This window comes from Parambassis ranga, chromosome 1 (assembly GCF_900634625.1).
Source record: "Parambassis ranga chromosome 1, fParRan2.1, whole genome shotgun sequence".
Lineage (NCBI taxonomy): Eukaryota > Metazoa > Chordata > Actinopteri > Ambassidae > Parambassis > Parambassis ranga.
Window position 1 is genome coordinate 3,390,350 of NC_041022.1, and position 26,848 is coordinate 3,417,197.

At 46.4% G+C, this 26,848-nt stretch overlaps 1 protein-coding gene across 5 annotated transcripts in view; it reads left to right on the top strand.

Moving 5' to 3' along the window:
- kcnq5b (potassium voltage-gated channel, KQT-like subfamily, member 5b) overlaps positions 1-26,848 on the top strand; it is an 84,847-nt gene that overhangs the window by 811 nt on the left and 57,188 nt on the right. The window lies entirely within an intron of this gene.

Genomic DNA, 26,848 nt, shown 5'->3' on the forward strand with positions numbered 1-26,848 from the left:
GTGTGTGTGTGTGTGTGTGTGTTTGTCCATTTTCACTTCTCAAACCGCTGCTTCTCACTTCCCTGCGTGTGACTCCTGTTTTTGTGGATCTTTGGTGTCTCTGAGAAGAAGGAAGCTGAGACACATGCTGGCTGTAGCGCACCATCCTTTTTTGGTGTGTGTGTGTGTGTGTGTGTGTGAGAGAGAGAGAGAGAGAGAGTGATGAGGGGAGGAGTTTGTAGACTCACTTTTATTTTGAAAGCATCCTTCCTGCAGCAGCTCAGACTCAGATCTGTTTTCTGTTTTGCCTGATGTTTGTTGAAGACACTTGATTTAAGGAAATAAAATGCTTGGCTGCTTTTTTTGACATGTAAACATTTCAGAATAAAAGCACGGTAACAGCAGAGATGATGTCACGTCATCAGGTCTGATTAAAGAACAAAAAACATCAAATTCAGTCTTTTCAAGTCTAAAAGGAGCCGACGGGAAACGCTGTGTCTGTGAGCCGTCATTAGTTTATTGAAATGTGTAGAATATTCAGCTTGTTCGATACTTTCTCGCTGAGGTGACGCCATGTTGGTGACGTGTGGGATGTGTTGTATGGCATCCATGTTTGATTCTGACCTCACAACAGATCCAAACTGTCGGAGGAACCAAAGTCTGTCATAGTGAAGGTTGCTTTTCTTTGTATGTTTTTGATTCAGAAGTAAAAATCGAGCGTGTGAGCAGCAGGACTCCGATCCTGTGAAAATGTTGTTGGATGTTGTGTGTCTTTGTTGAAGCATGTGTCCCTGCTGTTGTTACCGATGGTACGTCCTCATGTCCAGGCTGCTGGACTCTCAGACTCTCACGGTTCTTCCAGGCTTGGAGCTTTGGGCCTGTTGCAGAACCGCTGGTTGGTCAGATCAGTCGGCTCCCTGTGAGGCAGTACCGGCTGTTGTATACGTGTTTTAGGACGTTTTTGATTCCTTCGTCTCTTCTGGTTCTCCACGGACATGCTAACTGCTACCTGCTAGCTTTCAGAGATCTTCAGCAGCTCGTTGTGTTTCCTCTTTGTTTGTTGATTTGTTGGTGCAAAATGTTATCCTGCTCTCTGCTGCGGTGCATCATGGGTAGTGTTTTCCCATGCAGAGCTGCAGGATTTCTCGCCTCCTCTCTCTCCTCCTCTCTCTGGCTCTGTGGTGACCTCCTGCATCCATTTGTATTAAAAAAAAAAAAGCCCTGGTGGATTTCCACTGATCCACTCGGTGGTCTAACAAATCCTCATTTGCGTGTCTTATGAAAGTGTTGACTCGCGCTCGGCTGCAGGGATCTCCGGACTCGCTGCTGCTCACGTCAGCGCTGGTGGACATTAGGGACGCCTGGTTGGCTGGCTGTGGAGCTGAATGGCCTCTTTCTGCCCTTTGCTGTGATGACTGGCTGTGATGCTTAGTGGTCTTGAAAGTTGTGCTGGTCTGCTGACGTGACAGTCCTCACAGTTTTTTTAGCTCATAAAACATCCATGTGAGCGCCCTGGTTCATCAGATGAATCAATAATTCTGTAATGCCAGATTTCTGAAGTGACGTGCAGGGTCGGGGTGCACCATCATTTGCTGCATCAGGTCTTCTTCTTCATCAGGTGAAGTGTCAGCTGACACCCGACACCTGAACGCCCCCGCGGCACATTTTCATAATCTCAGTTAAGAGCAGTTTTTCTGTGCTGCTGAGCGGCGCTCTGAGCGTTTTGTCTTCCATTGACCTGTGTCTTTAAACGGCGGGCAGTGCAGTTCTGAAAAGTTTATGTTCTTAAAATCCAGGATGGAGGCAGACGGCGTGCTCACACACGGCTCAGCCTCGACCTGTGCTCCACTCCTCCACCCTTTATCAGCAGGAGAACAAAGCAGAGGCCAGGGCGGGAGAGCTGAGCGGTTCTGTCTTCAAAGCTTCATGAAGGTTTCTCAGGCTGTTAATATCTGTTTTCCTCCGGTTATATAACGTTTTATAATTCCATAACTCGGCCGTGAGTTTTTTTTTTTTTTCATCCTGACCTAATATTTAGATACCAGTGCAAACAGGTGGAGGCCGAACAGGATGTGCAGAAACACAGATTCCTGCCTGATATGCTGAATATGTCAACATGAGTTTTGTTCAAAGTTTACCAGAAGTAAGTGGACAGCTTGTGCAGACAAAAACCTTCCTGCTTCCAAACCTCCATCCACTGATCATTGCTGCAGCATCAGAGCAGATAGTCAGGATGTAGATGATCACTTTGTGTGTCTGTCTGCACGAGAAAGGCTCAAAGAAATGATCCTCGTAGTTTGTGTCCCGACCTCATCAGACGTTACAGCTGCTTAACAGGCCGGACAGGAAGCAGAAACATGGAGTGTTGAGTGTCCACATACTTTTGTTCATCTAGTAAAATATTATAGCTGCATTAAAAAGCACAAAAAGATCTCAGGACGTTATTTTATGTTCTGATCCTTGTACGTCACAGTAACAACCTTGTGTTTTATCGGCTGCCTCAAAAACTTTGCGCTTCCTTCAGTGACTGTTTCCTGTGACTGTGCCAGCGTGTTTGATAATAACTTGGTCACACTGTGCTGCTCGAACAACCGGAGGTTCGTTTGATAACTCACAGAAACTCTGTTTCATCACTGGCTGCTTTCAAGGAAGCGGCCGAGGAGGCTGCTCTGTTCTTATCTGCCTCGTGCGCTGAGCGACGCATCAGCAGCAGGTCAGAGGAGCACATGTGAGCCCGGCCTCGCAGCCATCGGCCCTGAACGCCACGTCCTCCTCAGCCTTTCATGCTCAAAGATTATTATTAACAACATTAACAACAACAACATTTCCAACACAGCAAGTCGCAACATAACTCTGTGATGGAACCTGACGCTCCCTGGGAGGTGTACCTTTGCGAAATGTGACCGAATCAAAGCCTTCGTATCATAATAATTACTCACAAGCACATTTGAATAAAATGTTGCTAAAAAATAAACCATTCAAATTAAAACAAGTCTGCACTCCTCACAGCAGCAAGGAAATTTACATTTTTGTAATTTCTTCAGATTAATAACAAAACTGACTTTTGGACTGAGTAAGGAGGCTGATATGGAGCTTGCATGCAGCATGGAATTCCTCTTCTGTTTAATTTTCCTGTATATATTTTTATGGACTGTGAGTGTGTCTCTGTGTGTGTGTGTGTGTGAGAGACAGCAGCCGCACTGAGCTGCTCTTTGTGCTGCGCTGTGCCTGAGGTCCCAGGCTGCCCTCCTTCCTGCTTGCACACACACACACACACACACACACTGCTGCCATTCATCTCACGTCTGGATTAACAGTCTCTTATCCTTCGTGTGTGTGTGTCTGTGTTCTTCAGGTTCCTGAGCTGCAGTGCTGACACGAACTCGCTGCTTGTCAGTGGGTTTATTGTTGGGGATGCTGGGGTTTACGGGCTGCGTCGGTCTGATGGGTGTGCGGCCGACAGACACAATAAAATGTTTAACAGACGTCTGAATGACTAATCAGACGCAGCTCTAAACCCAGCTTTAGTCCACTCATTGAGATCCTGTCACTTAGAAATATATGTGTGAGCCTTCTCTCCTTCTTAGCTGCTGCTTCAGATCCAGCCTCTGTGTGTGTGTGTGTGTGTGTGTGTTTCCACAGCAGACACTGAAGTGTGTCTTAACCTTCCCTGCATATTTTGTGTCAGGCCTGCTGTCACCTTCTGAGTGTGTGAGTCAGTGGAAAGAAGCTTCGTATAAACAGAGTGCTGTAAACACACCGAGCTGTTTGCTTCAGTCCGAGAGCGGCGGGCCGGGTCGATCGGCGCCGTGACATGAAGCAGAGGTGTGACGTCAAACTGAAAGTAAACGTCTGTGACGGAGCCTGTTACATTACACTAATGTCAGCATACAGTCATTTATACAATCACCCAAAGCGACCAGGTTTCTTAATGTATATCCAATATTATGATCAATGAAATCAGTCATGTATAATGTTCACAGTGAAAGCCTGTGCTCTGGGCTGACTGTCCCATGTCTGCTCTGTTCACACACATTCATTCTCCTGATAGTGTTTAAATGTTTTATGAAAATTTGTAAACAATTTAGTTTGATTTAGCGTATTAGCTTGAAAGTAGAGATGGAGGCTGTTTGATCACACTTTTTGTTTACATCTACAAAAAAGGTGAAGGCTAAAACTTCTGCTGTGTTAGCTGCAGAGGCTAACGTTAGCTTGGAAATATTTAGTGTCTAAGGTCCAGGTGTTTTTTTTAAATAGTGGTCAGGTTTGGATTTTGACCTGAAAGTGAAAGTGGAACTATCAAGTCTCAAAGCTTGGATAAAACACAGACTTATCAACAGGAAGTAGAGCAGTTGTTTACACCAGGCTGATGAGGTCTGTGGGAACTGACTCACTTTAAAACCAGCCCTCAAGTGGACACTGGAGGAACTGCACGTGGGATCATTTCCCAGCCCTGAAGGCTGCTGCTTGATCTGTACTCTGAAGGACCAATTAGTAGCGAGAGCTTCAGTGTTCAGCTGAAGAGGAGACTCAGCCTGCTGTGTTGTTTGTATCGTTTGTAAACAGAAATGGGGACTATTTAATGCTGCGGCTTAATACACGGGCAGATTTGGCCTTTTCTCGGGTTTGTTGACGATAAGAATAAAACACCGCAGATTATCAGCAGCTTCAACCTCACCGTGAGCACAGATGTTCTTCAATCCCTCACAAACAGATCTACAGACGCTGTGATCACACTCTCAATAATTCATGTCTCATCTTCAGATTTTGTATCAAGAAGACAAGGCTGCTTGTTCCCGGCAGTCAGATGTATGTAAATCAGTGCCTGTTTGATGCCAGTCAGAGGTCAGAGGCAGCTGATGGGGATCGCCCCCCCCCGCCCGCCCGCCTGCTGCAGGTTTCAGGTTTCACAGTTTGCTCAGAGGGAGTTTCCCCTGCTCTGTCTTTAGAGATGGCCTTACTGTAAACACATAGACGGGGCACGCCTGTGCTTGTGCATCGTGGGTATTGTGCTCCACATTATGAAACATCATTTACCTAAAGGGCACCTGTTTGCCTCCTTTTTGAAAAGCCGCCTCACTCCCACAGCTACCTGATCGCCCTGCGTGAGACGTCATCAGGAGTCTGTCCATGACAACAGACAGCAGGCCGTGTCCTGCTGCAGACTGTGTCCCACTGCAGACTGTGTCCTGCTGCTGACTGTGTCCTGCTACAGACTGTGTCCTGCTACAGACTGTGTCCTGCTGCAGACTGTGTCCTGCTACAGACTGTGTTCTGCTACAGACTGTGTCCTGCTGCTGACCGTGTCCCGCTGCAGACCGTGTCCCGCTGCAGACCGTGTCCCGCTGCAGACCGTGTCCCGCTGCAGACCGTGTAGTCATGAAGCTTCACAGAGAGCTGCTCTAAGTGATGCAAGGAGCATCACAGCCTCCCTGAGATGGAAAACTGTGAGGTGGGAGGAGGACCTTTAAGAGATAATGATTTTCTCCTTTTACAGGGGAAAATGGTAGAAAATGGGAAAATGGTGGACACATCATAATCCTCTGAACACACACACACACAGGATGATTCACTCAGACTGAGAGATCACATAGCTGCTATTTGAAGAAACAATTTCACAGAAACCTGAATATGGAGGCCGAGCCATCGTCAGCCATGATGAGACGTTGTACAGAGGATTGTGTTGTTGCCAGAATTGCACCAGTTTTTCCTTTTGACCCCAGTTGCATTGTGTGTTTTGAGTGATTGACAGGTTTGATCACTGAGATCAAGAAGGCTCTGACTCACTTGGAGATTGTTTGGACTCCAATTGGGCCTCATCTCTCAGATCAGATCACTGGGGGGACAAAATGGGCATAAAATCACCCGGTGTGTATCCAGCAGAAGAGTCTTTTCTGTGTGTGTGCGGCTGCTGCTCGAGTCTCTCTTCGTGATGAGGAGGTTTTTGTGGCTGCTTGTTGGGGCTGTCAGTGTGCGAGCAGGCACCTGGTCATACAGCGCCGTGCACGACAGCTGCTGCAGGGATTTCACGTTCCTGCCTGCAGTGTAGACTCTAATGCAGTCTTTGAGGGCAGTAAAATCTCCCACCATTCTGTCTCAACATGTCTCTAGCTCTGTTTTGAGTTGCTAACAGCTCGTTGACTCAGACGGTCTGTCAGAGGAAGTGTCAAACACAGAGGGGGCCGCCTCAGACTTGTTGGTACGGTGAGTCAACGGTGTGACTCAAAGGAACCCCCCCCCCCATTCACAGTATTGCTCTTTTACACAGCAGTAACTACTGACGCTAGCGTTGTGGCCTACAGGAGGGCTCGCTGTCATTTCAGCGCTGCACGCCACAAACCACTCGCCACTTCAGAGACAACACATGACAGCAGACAGTCATCACTACATCCAGTGTCAGAACAAATGCATCATTGTCATCAGAGCTCATGCTAGCTACTGTGAGACCGTCATTATTGTTTTAGATGAATAATCCACCTTTAAATGAAGCTAACTGCAGTCAGTGCTTTTACTGACAGGGTTCCTCCTCATCTTTAATGCTAAGCTAAGAAGCTTAGCTTCTTGCTTTTTGACTCTGTCAGTGACGTGAACACGTTTGTTTGTGTGTGTGAGCCTGAGTAAGCGCTCAAGTGAACTTATCATCACTTTTCATATCATAGAAGCCCGTTGTAAGTTTCCATGGCTCCGCCCATACAGCCTCAGAAATTCAGTTTTTGTGTTAATGCCCATATTTTTATTGTCTTTTATTGCCACCCAAACTACATCCTTTTCTTTGAATAGCTGCAGAGTCAGTTTGGCTGTGTATTTGTCCGTCTTTACAATGTGAACATTCATTTTCGCCTGTTCATAGTTTGGTTTTAATTTGAGTGGTGATCACACACGTGCATCCAGATGTTTGCCTGGAGGGGAGTGATGCAGAGGAGGAGGAGGAGGAGGCCGGCCGCTTCATTAATTTGGAGATGTGCAGTTCATGTGAGCATCACGCAGGCAGAATGAGACCCAATAACTAGCTTTATCTGCTGAGGTGATGCAAACACACACACACACAGAGCTTCTTAATATGTTTTTATTTAAGCTGCGCAGACAACCTCTCAAAGCATCTGAGAGATCCCAGAGTGAAAAGGGCAATTTTCAGAGCTTTTGCGTTGCCATAGCAACAGATGCTGCCTTAAGCTCACTCCAGACTCCACTCTGTTTTAAAAAAAAAAATGAGGAAAAACAAGCAACAACAAAATAAAAACCATCCTGGCTGTGTTTGAGCTTCGCTGCCTCTGCTGTGGAACCATGATGGCCAGCAGTTAGTCATGGCTGCGGCTATAATTAGGTCATCTTGTTGAGGGTTTATAGGTCTGTGGGCCTGATCCGTCCCCGTGGGAATAACTCTGCTTCATCATCAAACGTCAGCTGATCTCAGATTTTAACTTTTGTTTGACTCTGATGGAGTGAATGTTGCAGACTTTAGAGGTTTAAACGCCTCTTCTGTGGAAAAACTGTCATGAGAAAAAAAAGACCCAGAGTGCTGAGAAGCCTTGGGAGAGACGTGGTTAAATATAGCACCGCTGGTGTGACGTAGGTGGGCTTCACACTACAGCAGCTATTGTGTGCATGTTGCAGGGCTGTCCAGTACAAGGGTAAAGGATTTACCTCCATCTTCATCCGTGCTGAAGGTCCAGCTGATGGAGCGGTGGCGGGCCACGCCCCCCTCCGGCTCAGCGCGAGCCTGGTAATGCTGCTCGGTGCTGGGTGACGGGCCAGCAGGCCTCTGACCTCCCTGTCTTACCCACAGGGGCAGTGGTGCAGCTGGGTTGCCAGCCTGTCCCTCCACCGCCCCTCCTCCACCCCCCCTGCCACCGTCACAGTGCGTAAAGAGAAGTAAAGAGAGGACTGACAGCGTGACTGCAAACACAGGAAGGAGACGGTTTTTCTCTATTGTGTCATTGCTTCCTGTTGTGTTGCACTCTCCTCTCTTGTGTAACACACTCTTCAGTTTCCCATGAACACATATAACGGCCTTTAACAAGGCTTCAACAGTCAACAGACATGAAACCTCCTGTTCCTGCAGCAGGAATGAGATTTCTTTGGACTCTCAGATAGATCAGGTGTGAGTGTGTCTGCTCCACCTGTTGCTGCTGTAACTCTGATGCTTGTTTGGAGGATGGATGGACACTCTGCTGCTGATGCCATCTCTTCCTCTTGTGGCACCATCTTGGTGAATTGACACATGGCGCTCTGTCGGTTGCACCCCCGGAGCTCAGAAGTGACGCCCCTTCGGAGGAAGTTCCTCTAGGACAGTTGCAACACATTTCTACGTCTTCAGCAGCACTTTTCTTGGAACAGCACGCCTAATGATGGTGTAACGCCAACGGCAGCAGGGGTGTGTGTTCTCAGAAAAACACACCTCTGTGTGTTTTAGAGCTTTGTTGAGCACCAACATCTGATGGAGGTGTCTGTGAAAGTGTCTCACAACCTGACAACCCGTCACTTTTGAATAGAGTCATGAGTCAAAGCCTGAAGAGTCTGCTGCTCCGCCTGCATCACGGTTGCTGTGGGCGACCGTTACCCCACGTAGCAGCGAGCTGGTACACAGCCGCTCTGTTTGGGAACATAAAAAGCTCAGTGTGGGAACCTCAGTGAAGGACGACCTCATTCAACTCTCACACACACACACACACACACACACTGAGTGTGTGTCCAGCTCGCCAGGTTTCTCTCACATCCCGAGTGGTTTGATTTAACATGTTGGGTCCAGTGATGAACTGTTTGTGATTTTTCTCACGAGTGTCAGAGGTCAGACTCTCAGGTCAGAAGGCGACCTCAATGTTTCTCATAGTTATGAGCCTTCCTCCTCCTCCTCCTCCTCCTCCTCCTCCAGTCCAAAGAGACACCCTGAACTACTCCAGGCCTGTCCGGTGTGTCATCAGCTCTCACAGAATTAGACAACATGCAGCAGAAAAGTCAGCGAGGTTAAAGTGCTGAGGTATGAATGATGGCCGCGCTGGTTTTAACCATTACATTGCTCTGTTAGCACTTTCTTGTCGCTGACTTGTCAGAACACATTAGTGCTAAGTTTGCTCCCGAGGTCACCTCAGGCGAGTCCTCTGTCATCTACAGTGCAGCGTGTGTGTGTGTGTGTGAGGGGGCAGAAGGAGGAAGAGATCACACACACACACAGAGGTCTTCATGTTTTTTTAAGCCTCTGGCTGTGTGTGTGTGTGTGTGTACACACACACACACACACACAGCCAGAGGTGTGTGTGCGCTCAGTGCTTTTTAGCTGCAGGAGTGTTATGTCATCTTGTACAGCTGCCTCTCATAATGCAGTGCATGTACTGGATATTTGAAATATAATGAGTACACAGCAGAATTAATCCCATTCACAAACATCTGAACAATGGGTGTTAGGGTGAGATAAGAGCTCGTCAATGTCCGTTCAATCACGACTTTCCATCACTGCACGAGACAAATAAAGAGCATGTTAACGGAGAGGCGCTTCCTGCACGTGAAGCCTCTGTCTTGGTCACTGTTGCTGCTGTAGGCTTCACAGATGCACCATCATTTCATATGACAATACTTAATTTGTTATATTAACCCTTACACGAAGGGGAAAAAACAAATGTATGTCTGATGAAACAGTCGTGTTTGTGTCATAGGAGAAGCTGCAGTAGAGATTTCGTCATTTTGTCCCATTTTGACTGAACAAACGACAGTTAATGTGATCCCAGTGACTCCAGCGCTCGGATTATAGGAACAAACTGCTCTGTTGTCTCATCATTAAATATTTATATATTTATAACTTTATACACTCACAGTGTGAGCTGTGTGCAGCACTACGAGTGTGGACCCTTCTACACGTTGTTTCATGTTTTTATTCAGAGGCGATGCAGCGGTTTGTGTTGTGATGTTTTATCACATCTGAAGACACGACGCTGCTGCAGTGTGATCAGTCATCATAGTTGATGTGTGAAGACCTCAAAGTACTCACAACCACCTGAGTTAGTCCGAAGACTTTCAGCCAAGCAGCTGCTCTGCTGTGTTTTAACGATTAAACGCACACATCCTGTGATGTCACTGGAAGAAATGTGTCGTTGTCTAACGTGTGAGTCGATGTCACAGTAATGTGTGTGTGTGTGTGTGTGTCGGCTGTGGCTCAGGTGACCGAGCGTCTGTCAGGTTGTCGGTTGGATTCCAGGCTCTTAACCCTGTCCCACTAATAAATGTGTGCTGAGCTTCATAAACACGGGTCACATAGTTCTCCTGGTCTGACTCGGCCAGTTTTTGGTTTTGGGGCCTTCACACAGTACACTGCTCCTTAATCACGACAGGAAACTGCTGCAAGTGTGTGTTTAACAACTGTCTGCGCCTTTAATTTCAATTTTCCGCAGAGAGGGGGAGCCGCGGAGAGGAAATATGCAGAGCTCATAGTTTGAGGACTCGATCTAAATATAAGTTATGAATAAAATCTCTCATTAAAAAATATTTAATTCTCCTATAAAACCAATAACGACGCTCGGTTTTCCATCTCCTTGCAAACCGCCAAGAGCAATAACTCTCCTTCACAATCCTCAGCGCCGCAGCCAGGCGAAAATATAAATTACTTTGACAAATATTTTTCCAAAAGCCTCAGTAGCCATGTGTAGAGCGGAGCTCCAGCCGAGCCGCAGCGTGACTTAATCGTTGTGACAAGCCAGCGCTCTGATGGAGATTCCAACAGTGGAGCTGAGACCCCGAGGACTTCATCAATGACATGTCGATAAAAAAAAAAAAAAAACATGGCTGACTCTCTGTCAACCTGTGATGCACCTGGACGAAGAAGGCGATATATTCCTCTGTCAGCACACCTTTCATCTGTGATATGTGATCAGGCTACTGTGCTCCATGCTAATCCTTTCTCTCTGCAGGCCTATTAAAAGCCTGGCTGGGTAATATGACCTGTGGGCTGCAGTCATTTCAGTCACTCTGGTTATTCCACAAGCAGCTGTTGTGTGTTCCTGCTTTGACTCCCCCAAATCCACCCCTACCCCCTTCCCTTCCTCCCCCAATGAAACAAACTCATGAGCTGGCTCACTGTGGGGTCCAGCTTATTTTGCAAAGACAAACATGCACAGGTTGATTTGTGGAGCGCCGGGCAGACATGACTTGGCAAAGGGAAGCGACGGGCGTCAATTGAGCAGAGTTACAGGCAGGATCGTCCGGGACAGTTTTACGCTGCTGTCTGGGACTCTTCATTTGTAACCCCGATGTTTACATGGACACACACACACACACACACTAATACCACAAACGGTGTTAGACATCAGCGTGCAGCGTGATCGCCTCGCCCATCAGAAAAAAGCTAATGGAGCATCCGAGCTACACAGAAAAGTTAAAGGGAGTGTTGTGGTCGTTTTGGGTGGAAAGGCTACGATGTGGCTCTGGTTCCAAGATGGCATCTTTTTCCATCATGGCTGATAGATGTCATGGACGTGCAGTGACGTCATTCTGAATGTGAGCGCTCAAATCTGATCCTTGCAAAACATCTGACTACACCTGAACCTTGGCTGCTGCTGGCTTTACATGGTGGAGGCGTAGGTGGAGTGAAGTTATAATATCTAATCGTTATGCAAAATCAGACTGTTTTGGAGTCACCCTCAAGTGGTCATTTGTGGGATTACACTTTCAATAAACATGGATTTAAGGTCAGCGTGGAGGTGGAGCTGAGATGGAGCACAGGTGGAGCTGAGGTGGAGCACAGGTGGAGCACAGGTGTGACTGACGCTTGTCTTTAGCTAACATGAATCTGTGAAAGTGACTGTTGATGCTAGACTAAACAAACTCAGAACAAAATCTGTATGTTTTATATATTAAGATTAGGATTAACTTTATTGATCCTTTTAGGGAAATTAGGTTTGGATTAAGCAGGAGTTTGATGGACTCTGGTGGTGCCAAGATGGCTTCAAACACATCTTGTTTATTTACAGTCTGCAGTGATGGCTGTCTGTGGACTGATGATGTCACTAAAATAACAGCGCGGACCTTTATGAGCAACAGTCCATGAGTGGTGTGTAAAGCTGTGTTTTCCACATGCGTGTGTGTGTGTGTGTGTGCCAGACCTGAACTGAAAACACGACAAAAACAACTTCAGACTTTAACACGGAGACCTTGAATCTGACTGAAAGCATCGGTGCGGCCGCGGCTCATCAGACGAGCACTTTCCACACATTTCTTTGAACTTTCCTGACTTTAAAGGGTTTTCTCTGGTTTTCTCCACCACAGAAATCTTCACTTCTAGTCATCTGCTTCGTCGTGCAGCTGATCTGCACGTCCTGTGTGTAACCTGACTGACTTTGAACCCAAAACGCAGCATCTTCACACGTCTATTCTGGTTACAGAAGGGCCGTCTGCCCTTTAAAACACCTGTGGAGCCAGATGAAACCTTCACACAGTGGAAAACAGAAAAAGCTCCCTCTCAGCTGGCATGTGTTAAAACCCCACATTGTTCCGCTTCTGTTTTTTTCGTTGCTTTTGTTGCTAATTGAGTCGATTTTTTCTCGTCCGTGTTTTGACGTGGGATTACAGCGAGCGTCTCGTGGGGTCAGGATGTTTAACCGGCTCTGTTTCTCTGTGATTTGGCGGCTGAGTGGTCCAACTCCAGCTTAACTTGTTTTTGTGGCTCTGAGTGCTTAAAGGTGATTATTTATTCTGCGAATGTGTCATTCACAAAAATCTTCCATTCATGTTCAGAGTCAGCCATTTCAAAACACTGTAAAACATGAGTAGCTGTTTTATGTAGAGATGTCCCGATCAGGTTTTTTTTGAGTATCTGCTGATACCGAGTCCCGATCCGATACTTTCAAGATTCTCTATAAATGCGACAAATAGCAAGTCACTCGTTGCAGCAAAGCGTGCGTGCGTGTGTGTGTCCAGAGCGCCATGCTAGGTGATTTCAGATGCGCAGCAGCTCATCGAGACCTCAAACCCAGGACCTCTCGCACCAAAACCAACTGTCATACCCCTACACTACAGGACACAGAGCCACCTTGCACAGAAGGCATTAACTTTGAGAGCCCTAAATATATAACCGAGTCCTGATCGGGAGGCAACATCCGATTCCGATCGAGTCTGAAATCACGTAATCCGGCCCGATTTCCGATTACGTGATCGGATCGGGACATCCCTAGTTTTATACACTATAAAAAAAATCCTCATTAAATTCCTCATTAGATTTCAAATCTACCCTGAGTGGGCTGAACTGGCCAGGACGGATCCAGTGTGTCTGCAGCACACAAAAGTGATAAGCTTTGATATCATTGCTATGTATTCTGCATATCATTGATCATTGTAAGCTCCATAAATTCTGGTAAATTAATTATGTATAAACATTTGTCCGTAAACTGAAAACCTGCCGGTCACGATTTCCGCTGCCACGTTTTTCTAATGAATTAAAAATGATGGACGTAGGGCTCAGAGGCGGCACCGAACATGCCGGCTTGTCCCTACACGTTCAGAAACTGAATAGCACTAATACTGAATCAATAATAACAAAAAGTGCAAATAACCGTCAACCATAACATAAACATCCAGAAGAGTCTGTGAGCACTCAAATCAGTTACAGTACAGTCACAGCCTGAACAACAAAGCCAAACAAACGGGTTGACAACAGTCAACCAGAGTAACATAAAGATCCATATTCCAAAAAAAAAATACACACACAGTCCTAATATGTGGCACGTGATCCTGACTAGATCAAAAATATTTAACGGGGCACGTTGTGGACTGACAACAGAACCTGCCGTGCTGAAAACCCGCTCTGATGGTGAGTCTGTGGCACAGACACACAGGTGGCTTGCGACATCCGCACAAGTCGTGTTCTTCTATGGGACCAGGTCACATGTGTGACTATAGCCGTCTTTCTCCCCCCTCATGTGATGGACGTCACAGTCATAAAATTTATCGAATGTCTCCAAAAGTAAAACGTATTATACTACTGAAGTAAAACTAAAAATTCAGCCACACAAGGCATTAAATAAATATTTGATCCGTATCTTCTATGTAAGTGCATTGCATTTTTTTTATTGACATATTGAAAATGATACCGTCGCTATTTTGAAGACCTTATTACCTTAATACCACCCAGCCCTGGCAAGGATCAGAGCAAGGATCGATATTCACCTCTGCATGGATATTTTCCAAAGTCGTGTACAATCTTTGAGGTTTAATTAGTCACAGATTTTATGACAAACGCTCTGCTGCACTAATGTTTACAGCAGACCTACAGAAAATCAGCCTCACATGTATTGATCAGCTGTCAGCAGCCTGAGCGTCAGGACGAGGCGTCCCGTCTGTCAGGCTGAATGTTCCCCGTGGGCCTGGTGGACGGTGTGATCCTGTCTTAGCACCGCGGCCTTCATGAATACACCATTGTAATGACTTTTGAACAGGCCGCACACACACAGAAGCCTCCGCTCTCTCTCTCTCTCGCTCTCTCTGCACCTGGATGAACGTTAATGCATGCCAAGCAGCTTCCTCGCCAACCATCTGCTGCTCCACCGGCCTTCTGCTCCGCCTGCTCCATCGGCCGACCTGTCTGACTTTTCCTGGAGGGGCTCCCGGTGGCGACCTTTAGTGTAAAGTTCAAACACTGGACGAAGCTCCGGTCGCTGTTCCTGCTCTGGTCACATCTTGTATTGATCACTGTAACTCTCTCATTAGTCTTCCTCACACGTCCCTCCTTAAACTACCACTCTATCAGAAGTCAGCTGCTCCTCTTCCTCCTCCTCCTCTTCCTCCTTCACATCACCTCCGTGCTCACACATATCTCTGCACCTCCATCTCTCTCTGGTCTCCTACACCCACACACGCCCTCCTGCTCACTCTTCCTCTTCCTCAGCCCTCCTCTTCCTCTCTACTCCACCTGCCCACCTGATCTCTGTGGGGTTTAGACTCTGGAGCTCTCTGATCCAGGTAGACTCACCCCCCCATCTGTTATTTATAGTGTTAAAGGACGTAATGATAGGGGAACCTTCATGTCATATTTCATTTCACAATAGTGACCAAATGATCACAGTTATCGATATTATACTGATATTGATCAGTGCTTACATACTCCTGCTAAAACAGTAAGGTAATATTAAGCGATATAGTATTCATCACCACATCACTGCTCCTTCCTTGATGTATTGATCATCACGATCACCTCACTGTACTCATGAAATGAGCTGCGGACAGGTCTGACCTTCCCACTCCACTGAACAGCTGCTGTTTACTCCTCTTAATCAGCAGCAGCTGAACACCCATCAGCCCTCTAATGAATAAAAATGCATCCTATGACACACACACACACACACACACACACCGTCCCATCTGTAATTTCATGATCTCACTGTAGCCTTTTTAACTCGGGGCCCACCCGCCGCTCTCACGGGCGTTTACGAGGTTTGAAGCGCCGCGCCTTTGTGGCCGAGCGTCTGAAGACCCGAGCTGTAAAACCACAGCTGAGACTGTTTTATAGACTGTTTCACTGATCCAGGACCTGCTGACCAGCTTTCTCTGCTGTTCACTAATTAGCCGTTATAAACCTTTAAACCGCGGTGCCTGTTGTTTATTTACAGATTACAGAGAGATTTGGTTAAAAAAGACGTAAACTTTATGTTTCATAGTGTTGTAAACTCAGTGTGAAGTGTTATTGGCTTCTCTCTAATTAAACTGGGAGACAGAGGACTGGGTAAAAACAGGCTTTTCCTGCATCTCAGGTGTTTGGAAAACACGGCAGGTCACATGTGAGTCGATCATGGCTTTCTAGTTGTGTAAAGAATGTTTTTTTTTTTTACAGTTATGCCTTATTTTTAGGGATTTCTTTCGTCGTGATGTGTAGAATAAATTGGTTTGGGTGAAATACCGGCTCGGTTTTGGTTTGATTTTGTCCCATGTTGCATTCAGGGACCAGTGTGCTGCGTTCACTGTTGTGTGTAGCAGAACTTGAGCAGAAGAAGAAGCTGAGCCTGCAGCTGCTCTGTGGTGTTTCGGTGTCTGATAAGCAGACAGAGCAGACTTTGTGGAAAGTATTTCATCATCTCAGTGCTACCTGAAACAACATGCTGACACCAGTGTGTGTGTGTGTGTGTGTGTGTGTGTGTGTGTGTCGGACATGTCGTGTCACTGCACTGCCAGATGATGTTTTATTGCATCTCTCCACTGCAACTTTATTCAGAGCAGATTTGGCATGAACGAGGAGGTGCTAATGTTTGTCAGCCGTCCCAGTCTGACCTCACATAACCTGCTGTCAACGACATCAACAAAGCCCCCGCAGTTCCTCCAGTATCCACTAGAGGCTGGCTCCAAAAACGAGCCACTCCCCACAGACCTTCCATGTTCAATATGTCTAACTTCACAGCCTGATGCAGAGAGAGGAACGGTCTCTGTTCCCACATTTGTGACAGAAGTGAGGGTGGTTTGAGTGACAGGTGGGTGCTGCTGTTACACATCCACCCACCTCCGCTCCGCTCGCACTGCACCTCTTTACTATTTGGATTAACTGGGTGACGGTTGGACGTAGGTGCTGCCAAGATGGCAGATGGCAAGATGACACATTCATCTGTATTTACAGTCACCATGGCAACAGCCATGTTCATCACTGTTCAGTAGCCTGTGCAAACGTTTCCCTTGTTTCTTTGTTTTTCAAACTGGTTTTTTTGGCGTTTGTTGCCCTGGGTTAGGTCTTGCAGGCTGTGCTACATTTTTCAAGTGTCAAATATTTCCTCCTTATGAAGGAGCTGCCTGACAGACTCTACCCAGGGCAAAAACAACACAAACAGCCAGTTTTCAATTTGCAAAAAATGCTACATTCAGTTAATCCTTAAGAATTAAAAACATTGCGTAAATGGGACATTTTCTTCCTCTGGGTGCAGAATGAGGGATTGTGTGAAGAGATTTGTGTGATTTGAATGTGAAAGGCAGCTGCCAGTGTTGGCAGGCCACTCAGCCTTCATCACTTCTCCCACACATCCACTGTCACGCTTTATATTTGAACCCATCAGCTGTTTCACACTCTGTACTGCATTAACACACACACACACACACACATACATACATACATGGACCGTTTAACAACATAAACAACAAACCTATCGAGTGACCACTCATGCAGACGCCCACCAGGCCACACATACATGCATAAACACTCATACACACACTTGAAGCCCACACATTCAATCCATATGCACGTCCATCCATCCACCCATCCATCCACCCATCTGTCTGCACTCCACCCAGCTCCCTCACACATTCCCTGCCTGTGCTGTCACTGGTCACCTGCTCAGGTTCCATATGACTGACAGCGGCACTCTGCATACGGGGCCTTGGAGCTAATTGAACGGGTGGGAGTATAAATATACACATGACGGACGGACAACCTCCACCTGGGAGTCCACATATTCAGCATACTCCTCCTCAGCCTCTGATCCACTCCCCCGCTCTGCCGGCCTTGAAGATTTGGAGGCGTAGGATGGCAGAGGGGGGGAAAATCAGCAGATTTCATGTTTTCAGCTGGTAGTTAGAAGATTTCCTGCTTTTTACAGCTGGTGAATGTGAAGTGGGAGAGTGTAAACAAACAGCAGCCTCTTCACATCTCTGCTGATTTCCTGTACAAGTGTTCATTAAACAGTGTTTTATGTTGGCTGTCTGTGGTGTCCTCGGGTCAGAGTGCAGCCACACACACACACACACAGTGTTTGGCTCAAGGACACGTCAGCAGTGACCAGCGCAGGATTAGCAGCCTGCTGGCTCTTCTGCATTAAAGCTGCCCTCCCTCAGCTGTTTACAGCTCCTCCTCATTTTTCTCCTGCTCTGTGTGTGTGTGTGTGTGTGTGTGTGTGAGACATCTACAGCGCTGTCAGTCCATGTCCACCTGTCTACATGCCATATTTTCCAGACTATAGTTTGCAACAGCCAAAAAATCCATAATGGAGAAGAAAAATAAAACATACAGTATAACAGTATATGACGCATATTTGGGGGGAAATTATTTTGACCAAATCCGAGACCAAGAACAGACGTTTCATCTTGTAAGGGCAAGTTATAATAATAACAACAGAATAGAGAACAGCAGGATGAATAGGTGCTTGAATGTGTTTGAATTACGGCGGAGCTAAGAGGAGCCGAGCTCCACTGAAAGCCTGCTTTGAGACCTGTAGGGGGAGCTCTGAAATTATATTGTCAGTTTTTAGGTCGCAGGTTACAGACTTTGGATTTTCTGTATAGTCAGGCTCCTGAAATAAATACAGTGAAATATGCCAGTGTGTGTTTGTTCACTGTCTCCGTTAATAAACACAATTCGGTGTCTGTTCTGGTGCAGACCATGAGAGGCGGCCCTACGTAAATTACTAAGTTTTTAGCGTAACGTTGCCTCTTGAATTCCTCTTTTGCGGCTGCAGGGCATTGAGAGTGAGACATGCGCATTTTAACAATACCTTACATGGAGAAACGATTTGCTTCACCACACAGAAATTCCTATAAATGTCCTGTAAATTAGTCAAAGGCGACTACTGTGCGCTCATAGAGCTGTCTGGAATTAGCGTCCTATCGACCAATCAGAAAATAGAATTCCTTGTTGCCAGGTGAGGTCTGAGGGTCAGCTGCAAGCACACGGTCCATGAACGTGCGCGTCACCTATGCTCAGAATGCAAAGTGGGGACGACTGGAGGTGGAAGAGAACCGTCAGGAGAGGGACAGAACAGCTGCCATGATATCTGTCTGTGATGGGACGTCAGGACACAAGGATAACTAATGATATATTTTAATATATAAGTCGCACCTGAGTATAAGCCCCATACTCCGCCAAAGGATGAAAAGAAGTGCGACTTATAGTCCAGAAAATATGGTAGTTACCTGATGGGGCGCCTTCGCAGCCCTGTTCAGAAACACATCCGTTACACCTAAGCAGAGGAAGCACTGACAGTAATAATGATAAAAACATTATTATATTATTTAGCACTTTAGCAGCTTAAAAAACTAGTTTACGTCTGTGTCGCCATGCTGGGACGCTCAACAGTGGGTACTCAGTGGAAGTGGACTCACACTCTCAGGTGTGATTGTTGAATTGAATGTTGTATAAACGCTTTTCTGGTTTACCGATTGTTGCCCTTTAGGTTCATTTTCTGTACAGACATGCTAACAGCTACATGCTAGCTTTCAAAGACACTTATCGAGCTGTTGTGTTTTAGATTTTGAGGCGTTTTCACTCTGCTGAATCTAAACCGTCACGTGAACCAGAGAGAAGCGACTTGTTGCATCACATGTAACACTGACCGCACGTCAAACATGTCACGAACCGTCTGAGAAAGTGCTTCCTCTTTTTGATCGGATCAGTTCCGTCCTGACGGTTGCTTCATCCAGTTTAAATATTTTTCTGTGATATTAGCTGTGGTGAAATGGATCAATAGACTAACACATATTTGATCCTGTAAGGGAAGCTCCTACAGCATCCACAGGACATTTTAACCATTTAAAGTATGAATATCTGCACGACACAGTCATAGAAAATAAAAAACATAGAGCAGCAGAAAACAAGAGAAGAATGTCAGTAAGAGTGAAAATATTGTGCTTGCTTTTGGAGTAGCTCTAGCTGCAGGACTGGGAGGCAAATCAAAGCATCCATCCACATCCCTGACCTCCATACTCTGCTCATTGTGCTATTTCAGTGGCGCTGCTGCTGCTGCTCCTCGCTGAGCCTCCTCTTTAAAAACCCTTCAAATCTACTGTTTTTCTTCTTTTTTCATGCAGCGTATTTGCATTTTAGCACATTATACTTATTTGATACAGAATTCCAGCTCCGTGCTCAGACCCAGAGCCGGCTCTGCTTCTTTGTGCTGCAGACGTTATGGTGCAGCTTGAAGGCTCCACACAGAGAGAGGGAGAGAGAGAGAGAGGGGGAGAGAGAGAGAGGGAGACAGAGTGGGCATTCATCCTCTCAACATCCACAGCCTTAATTAGAAGCCTAATTACACAGGGAAATGGGATGCCAGGGGAGAAAAGAGGGAGGGATGTAGGAGGCACGCAGAGGAGAGCTGCTGAGGACTTCATGCTTCAGTATGGCAATGCTCAAAAATAGACCCCCGCCCTCTGACTCCCCCCACCACCACCACCACCACCACACATGTTGTCATCTGCACCACGTGACCTGCCAGGGGTCCAAAACACAGCAGCTGCTGAACGGGGGCCCCCACCCACGCCTGAGCCAAACCTCCATCATGGCCGCTGAGATAGCTGCAGCCTGTCGTCAGCAACACAAACTCACAACGTTGTGTTTTGAGTTAAGAGTCGCTCTCTTGTCTGCATGCATGGCCTCCCTCCCTCCTCTAACACCTGTCTCCTCCACCTCCTCCTCCTCTTCCTCCTCCTCCTCCTCTTCCTCCTCACTCTCAGTTGCACCGCAAAGCAACTTTCCCACACCGGTCATCTCTTAATTATTAACATGGACACTAATGGAGGCCCCTGTCATCATGGCTGCCGTATGAAGCGGCGTCAGCAGTAGCCCGCGGCCCGTCGCTCCTGCAGCTCACCTCTTCATGCTGATGCAGACAGGACGTCTGATAGATGCCCACTCTGACTGCTGTTCACATTATCTGCTATCACCACAGCAAGTGAAAAAACGAGCTGTAGACTGATCCTCCACAAAAATATCATGTCTTCACTCTGCACCTGAACTAAGATGACAACAGCGGGATTTTAATTATCAGTAAAATCTGCTGAGAGGACAAACGGAGCCAAATAGAGTTAAATTAATTCAGTGTTGGCCCACACTGCACATCCTGCTCCAAGATGGTGTCCATTCATTCCAGTAAAGTTTGCAGCATGCAGGCCAGAACAAGTTGTGTCTTTCTGGTGGGGTTCCATGCTGCACATGTCTGAAAGTCTATAAATGTCTGAAACATAGCTTGTATTAATAATGATGAGTGTCTTACACACAGCTTTGATAAGTGTGTGTGTTATTTTAGACTGTGTTGTGGTGATCACACATAACACATTTTTAGAAGCATTTTTCATTTGACAAGCGGTGGATTATGCTCCATGACTGTCGGTGTGTTAGCAGCTTTCAGTCCGTCGACTAGGGTTGGGCGATATTGGCAAAAAAAAATTCGACGATGAATTGATGACTTGCACTTAGATGTTTTTGACTCTAAATCGCCACATTGTTCTAAAATGATACTGACGAATCATCAGTCAAGTTAACTCCTTCATTCTAACAGGTTAAAGTAGTGACTAGTCGCCATGTTTGAAATATTTATTGATAACAGAGCCACAAACTGCTTTAAAATAATAATGAAGCATATATTTAAAGTAGCTTTGTCCTTCAAATGTTCTTATCTTAAGATCACAGAGCAGTGCATATCAACATTAACATTAAACAGGACAAATAAGTTCAGAAAAGTCACATCAGTGATTATTTCAAGTTAAAAAAATGTGTGCAAATCAACCTGTGACTGGAATATGTCCCACACTAGTGCATGTTTTCACTCAGACTGTAGAACAGCAGCAGAAAAAACAAACAAACAAACAAACCGGACAATTCCACATTTAAATGTCTGTGCAAATAAACCTGTGTTACGTTCTTCCAGCGCTTACTTTAGTCGTAAGGAGCACGATGACTAAACGTATCGCAGATTCTCGGCTGAGTGGAATTCTTCTCCAATATCTGCTGGAGGAGACTTCGCTGTAGCCGGCGTTGTGGCCTTGTCACACTTTCTTCGGCTTTCTTCGTAACCCTGTTAGGAACGTGCTGCTCCGCATCATTTAACTGAACACCACTGCCTTCCACCATTATTGTTATTGTGGGCGCTTGCGGCTGATGGTGAGAGGACGTCTCACACAAAAATGCGTCATCATGACGAGGCACTAATCGCCGTAATCGATAAGTGGCGAATAGTAACAATAACAGTTTTTCTGACGATTAATTGCGCACGATACGATTTTGCACAAGCCTACCATCGACCACTCAAAGGAGGAGGCGATGTTTGCAAAACACACATCACACTGCTTGCACCTTCATTTAATTTAGTAACTTAATTTAATTTGCCACAATGTCCAGTGAGGATTTCTGTGCTGTCCTGTCCTAAAGCTCGTCATACTGTGAGCTGCCTCCAACACTGCACGCTGTGTGATAATAATACAGTGAATTAGCTTCTGCTAATATGAGGATTAATGTCTGTCTATCATTTTAACAGGCTCTTGCTTCATTGTCATGAATGTGGGACTCCTCATCCTCTCTGCTCTCTGGAGACAGAGGATGAGGAAGAGGGCATCAGTGATGCTGGGATCAGGATTTGTGACTTTCATTGATTTCTGGTTGGGCACTCTGCAGGCCTGCCCTGCACTGTGAAGGGGCTTGAGGCCCGGCTTCTGTCAGTGGACTGTATCTGTAGTGTTTCAGCTGTGGGACGTGAACAGGCTGAGTAATGTGCTAAAATATTTGATCTTTGACTCACAGTTATCACTGAGCTCCTATGAATCAGGGGTGACTCATGGGTGATTTTACACTCGCGTTTATAACATTTTATTCAGCTGGAAGTCCTGAAGCTGCCGCACAATGAACCCTGTTCTGAACAACACGTGTATAGTTTACTGTGTTGTTGCTGGTAAAGATTTATCAGGACTGAGAGGCGGGATCAGCCCGGTCTGATATCAAGCCCGAACGCCAGAAAAAGTGGCGACGTCTCTGGTTTCCATGAGGTCACTGTCTGAATAGTCAACAAATTGATGTCACATACACGTGGCCTCACCCTCAGAAAGGCACATTTTCCCTAGTAGTAAGACGACGTGAGGACGACAGACACACACAGACTGACAGACATGCAAATAATCATGCAAATAATGCCGTCCCCGCGCTCTGATTCGTCTTTTCACCCTCCTCACTGAGTGTTCTCGTCTCTGCTCTCCTTCCACTGCACAGTAATTGGTATTATTCAGGAGATGAGGGCACAAAATGGAAGGTGTCAGTGAGCATGTGACCAAGAGCAAAATAAATGCATTGTGTGTGTGTGTGTATCTGCTTAAGTGCTGCCTCCTCTGCAGCCTTTCAGCCTGCCTGATTGGACCTGAAAGAGCGTCTCTATTGAACAGCTATTGAAATTCTGCAGGAGGATGTCTGTCACACAGCATCAGAGGTGTTAAAAAGCCACTTTCAGGCTGCCTGTGGAGCCGTCAGACCTCGGGCTGAGAGGCCTTCCATTTATATCCAGGCGTCAAACGGATGATCTGCTCTGTGCTCACTCAGGTTTATTATGGGGTTAATCATTCTGTAGATTGCAGGCTGGAGGAAAATTTAAAAAAAATCTCCAAACGTCTGCAGATGCAAGAAATAATGATCAAAATCTGATGAAGAGGAGTTGGTGTCACATGATATTTTTGAAGAAGTATAAGTAGCTAACTGCTACATGCTATGATTCATTGATCTGATTTGTTCTTGGCCAGATGTGTGAAAAAAGGCTACATGCTAACAAGTGGCTAAATGGGACTACGGACGATGTCATTAAAGGTCATCCAGGTGTTTGTGCTGTAGCAGAGGTCAGAGCGGTGAACCTGGTGGTGCTGATGGTGTAGTCATGTGACCGTGCTGTAGCTGGTTGATAGCGTAGCATTAGCTTTTAGCTTCAGGTGATCATATTTAGGCTTCAAACATCATAAAGCGGTGTTCATTAGCGAACGTGATCCTGCTGAACTACACCTGTGAGGATCAATAACTTAATCTACTGCATCAATTAAAATGGAGGCATCTTATTGGCTGTTTGTGGAGATTCTAACTTCCTGGTTGGACTAGAGAAGTATGTTTGTTTCCGTTACTGTTTATGCTAGATGTTCAAAATGAGGCTCTGCATGTAGTGAAATCAGTTTCTATAAAGTTGTGGTACTACACACACACACACACGTTGTGTGACATTGTGTGTCTTCAGTAGATGTGGAGGTTTTAGCATGTACTGAAGCACAGGAGGTAAACATGGCCGTGAATCAGAAATATTCATGTGTAGCCGGTGTATAACTAACAAATAGCAAAGCTGTGTGTGTGTGTGTCTGAGTGTGTTATGTGTGTCTGAGTGTGTTATGTGTGTGGTGATGTCCTTATAAAGTGCCCTCCCTGGTACAGCGCTGCCTTGTGGGGCCAAACTAATTGGAGCATAGTTCAGCAAACGGAAAGAGCGAGCAGAGAAACAGAGAGAGAGAGAGACGGAGCTGAGAAGGACAAAGAGACGACATGATGGCCGCAAAACTGAAGGGAGAGAGAGCGAGCGAGCATCACAACACAAAGAGTGCATGGCCTGCAGACGAGAGAGAGAGAGAGAGAGAGAGAGAGAGGTCCGGACAGGAAACCTTCCTCTGAACTTCTCAGTGTTCCTCGCTCTGTAAACACGTCCTTATAAAAGTGAGATCTGAGTCTGAGCTTAATGTGCAGCCAGCCTTCGTTTCCAACACGCAGCCCACATGAATAAACCTCAGTGACCCTGCGCCGGTGCTGCTGAGCTTCTGTGTACAGTATCAACAGTGCTGCTGTAAATCCACGCTCACAGCCAGGCAGCTGGTCCAGGCTGAGCTCTGCCGTTCAGGAATCATTCATAAATCAGTCAGGAGGAAGGCGGCGCGTCTTCATGCAGCCTCTGAGGGTTCATGTGCGGCTGTGATTTACAGTAGGATTCGACTCCAGACTGTCCACGGTGATCTGAGTGTGTTTTATTAGCTGGTGAGGGTGAAAACATGGCGGCACATCAGCTGCTCCGTCTGCACTGTACATCAAAGCGGTGCTGCCTGTGTGGTTACTTCACCTACACATGCCCACCTGAGGAGCCAGCGCTGTGAGTCACACAGGTCCAGGTCTTTTTATATCAGCTCAACAGCTACGAGATCAAAAAAAACGACGCCGTCATCACAGTAACTGTAACATGGTAACAACAAGTGACTGTAATAAGGCTCATCTCTGACGGCACAGAACAAAAACACACCCAGAGCTAAGCTAAACATGGACACATGCTTCGAAATGAAAGCTTTCATGCTGACAATATTCAAAAATAAAACAAACAATTCTGCACAGGACAGTCCTCCCATTAATAAGCTCTGAGACACACTGGAGGTTTACAGTGCATCCTCACAGCTGTCACTCTCTGCCCTGTCAATAATGTATATTAGACATGATATGAATGATAAAATGTGCATGAGGAGCTCTCTGACACTTCAGATTTTCTTTCAGTTCACCGAGCCTCCTCTCTGAGCCTCCTGGCTCTTTCTAAAACACACACCGCCTCTCTCCTCTCCTTCACATCAGAGAACTCACTTTTAATTAGATTCTTTCCCAATCAGCAGAGACGGCTGACAAAGTGCAGCTGCTGTGAACAGAAGGTCCTGATGTAATGCTATCAGAGGGGCACATGCTGCCGGGACCGGCCAGGTGAGGGTTCGGTCTTATTGGGTTAGAGGCGGACTGCAAAGCTTTAATCATCAGGAACTTCACTCAGTGATCACAGTAATCATCAGTGATGACTTCATGAAGTCGTGCGAGAAAAAGTTAGTCATATTTGGTGTCCCTGTTGTCAGTGTGTGCAGTTAGAAAGAAGGATTACTGACACTGACATGTTTACAGCCTCTACAAACCAGGTTTTCCCTCCACTGCGCTCCTCAGCTGTAGGACGCTGCAGATCAGACAGACTCTCTGAATGTTTTTAAGGCTTCCTACCAGCTGCTGCGACAGGCGGCCGGGAACATTTGTGTGGTGGAAGGTGTTCAGTCCGTTGAAGTGAAGGTGTCTTTAACGATCAGGTCGGCTGAGCGGCGCCGGATGATGATGCTCGACACTTGGCCACTCTGCGATGTGTGCCGTCCCTCTAGCACACTCCTAACCAACAGCTAATTGTGCCTTCGCCTGTGAATATATTAGACAATTGTAATCACAACCTAACTGAGCTCTTCATCACGGCGGCCTGCTCTCCATCTGATGCACATCTCTTGTGTATGTTTCTGGTGAATGACGTCATGTAACAGCGGCGCTCTGACAGCCAGGCCCTTCATCAGCAGGAATGTTTTCTCTGAGCTCTCATGAACAAACCTCAGCTGCCTCTGGTGCAGCTTACAGACTGATTTATTTCACACTGTATCTCTTTTCATCCCGTCTCCACAGTCAGAGTGTGGGCGGCTGCACAAACTGGTAATAAATGCAAAAGACCCTTTTCTTTGGCCGGAGTGCAGTGAGTCACCGGAGGCCTGCAGGCCTCTGTGTGTGTGTGTGTGTGTGTGTGTGTGTGTGTGTGTGTGAGATATGAGATACGCTCAATGCTGTGTCTGCAGGGATGTGAGGTGGAGATTTGATGTGCACACACACACAGATAACCTCACTCAATAAAGCAGAATTCTTCCAGGATGCACTTGTTGCCTTTTAATGGGCTCTCATATTGAAACACAGCATGTCTGGTTGCTGGTGACTCACAGACACAGGTTATTACCACAGTGTGTGTGTGTGTGTGTGTGTGTGTGTGTGTGTGTGTGTGTGTGTGTGTGTGTGTGTGTGTGTGTGTGTGTGTGTGTGTGTGTGTGTGTGTGTGTGTGTGTGTGTGTGTGTGTGTGTGTGTGTAGGGGAATTTGGGATGTGAATCTTATGATTTCAGAGTGTGAAGTTTCCAGATGAGCAAACCCACATTAGTCAATATATCTGCAGCTGCTGCTCTACTGGTCCTCACCTGGTCCTCACCTGGTCCTCACCTGGTCCTCACCTGTCTCTGGAGCAACAACCGCTCACTTCAGCTAGAGGGGGAGACTTTCAGTTTGTTTACTGACCCTGTGACACATGCACAAATTCAATCATGAGAGACTGAGCGAACTGAACGAGAAAGATTTATTAACAGAATAATTGTGAATGTGC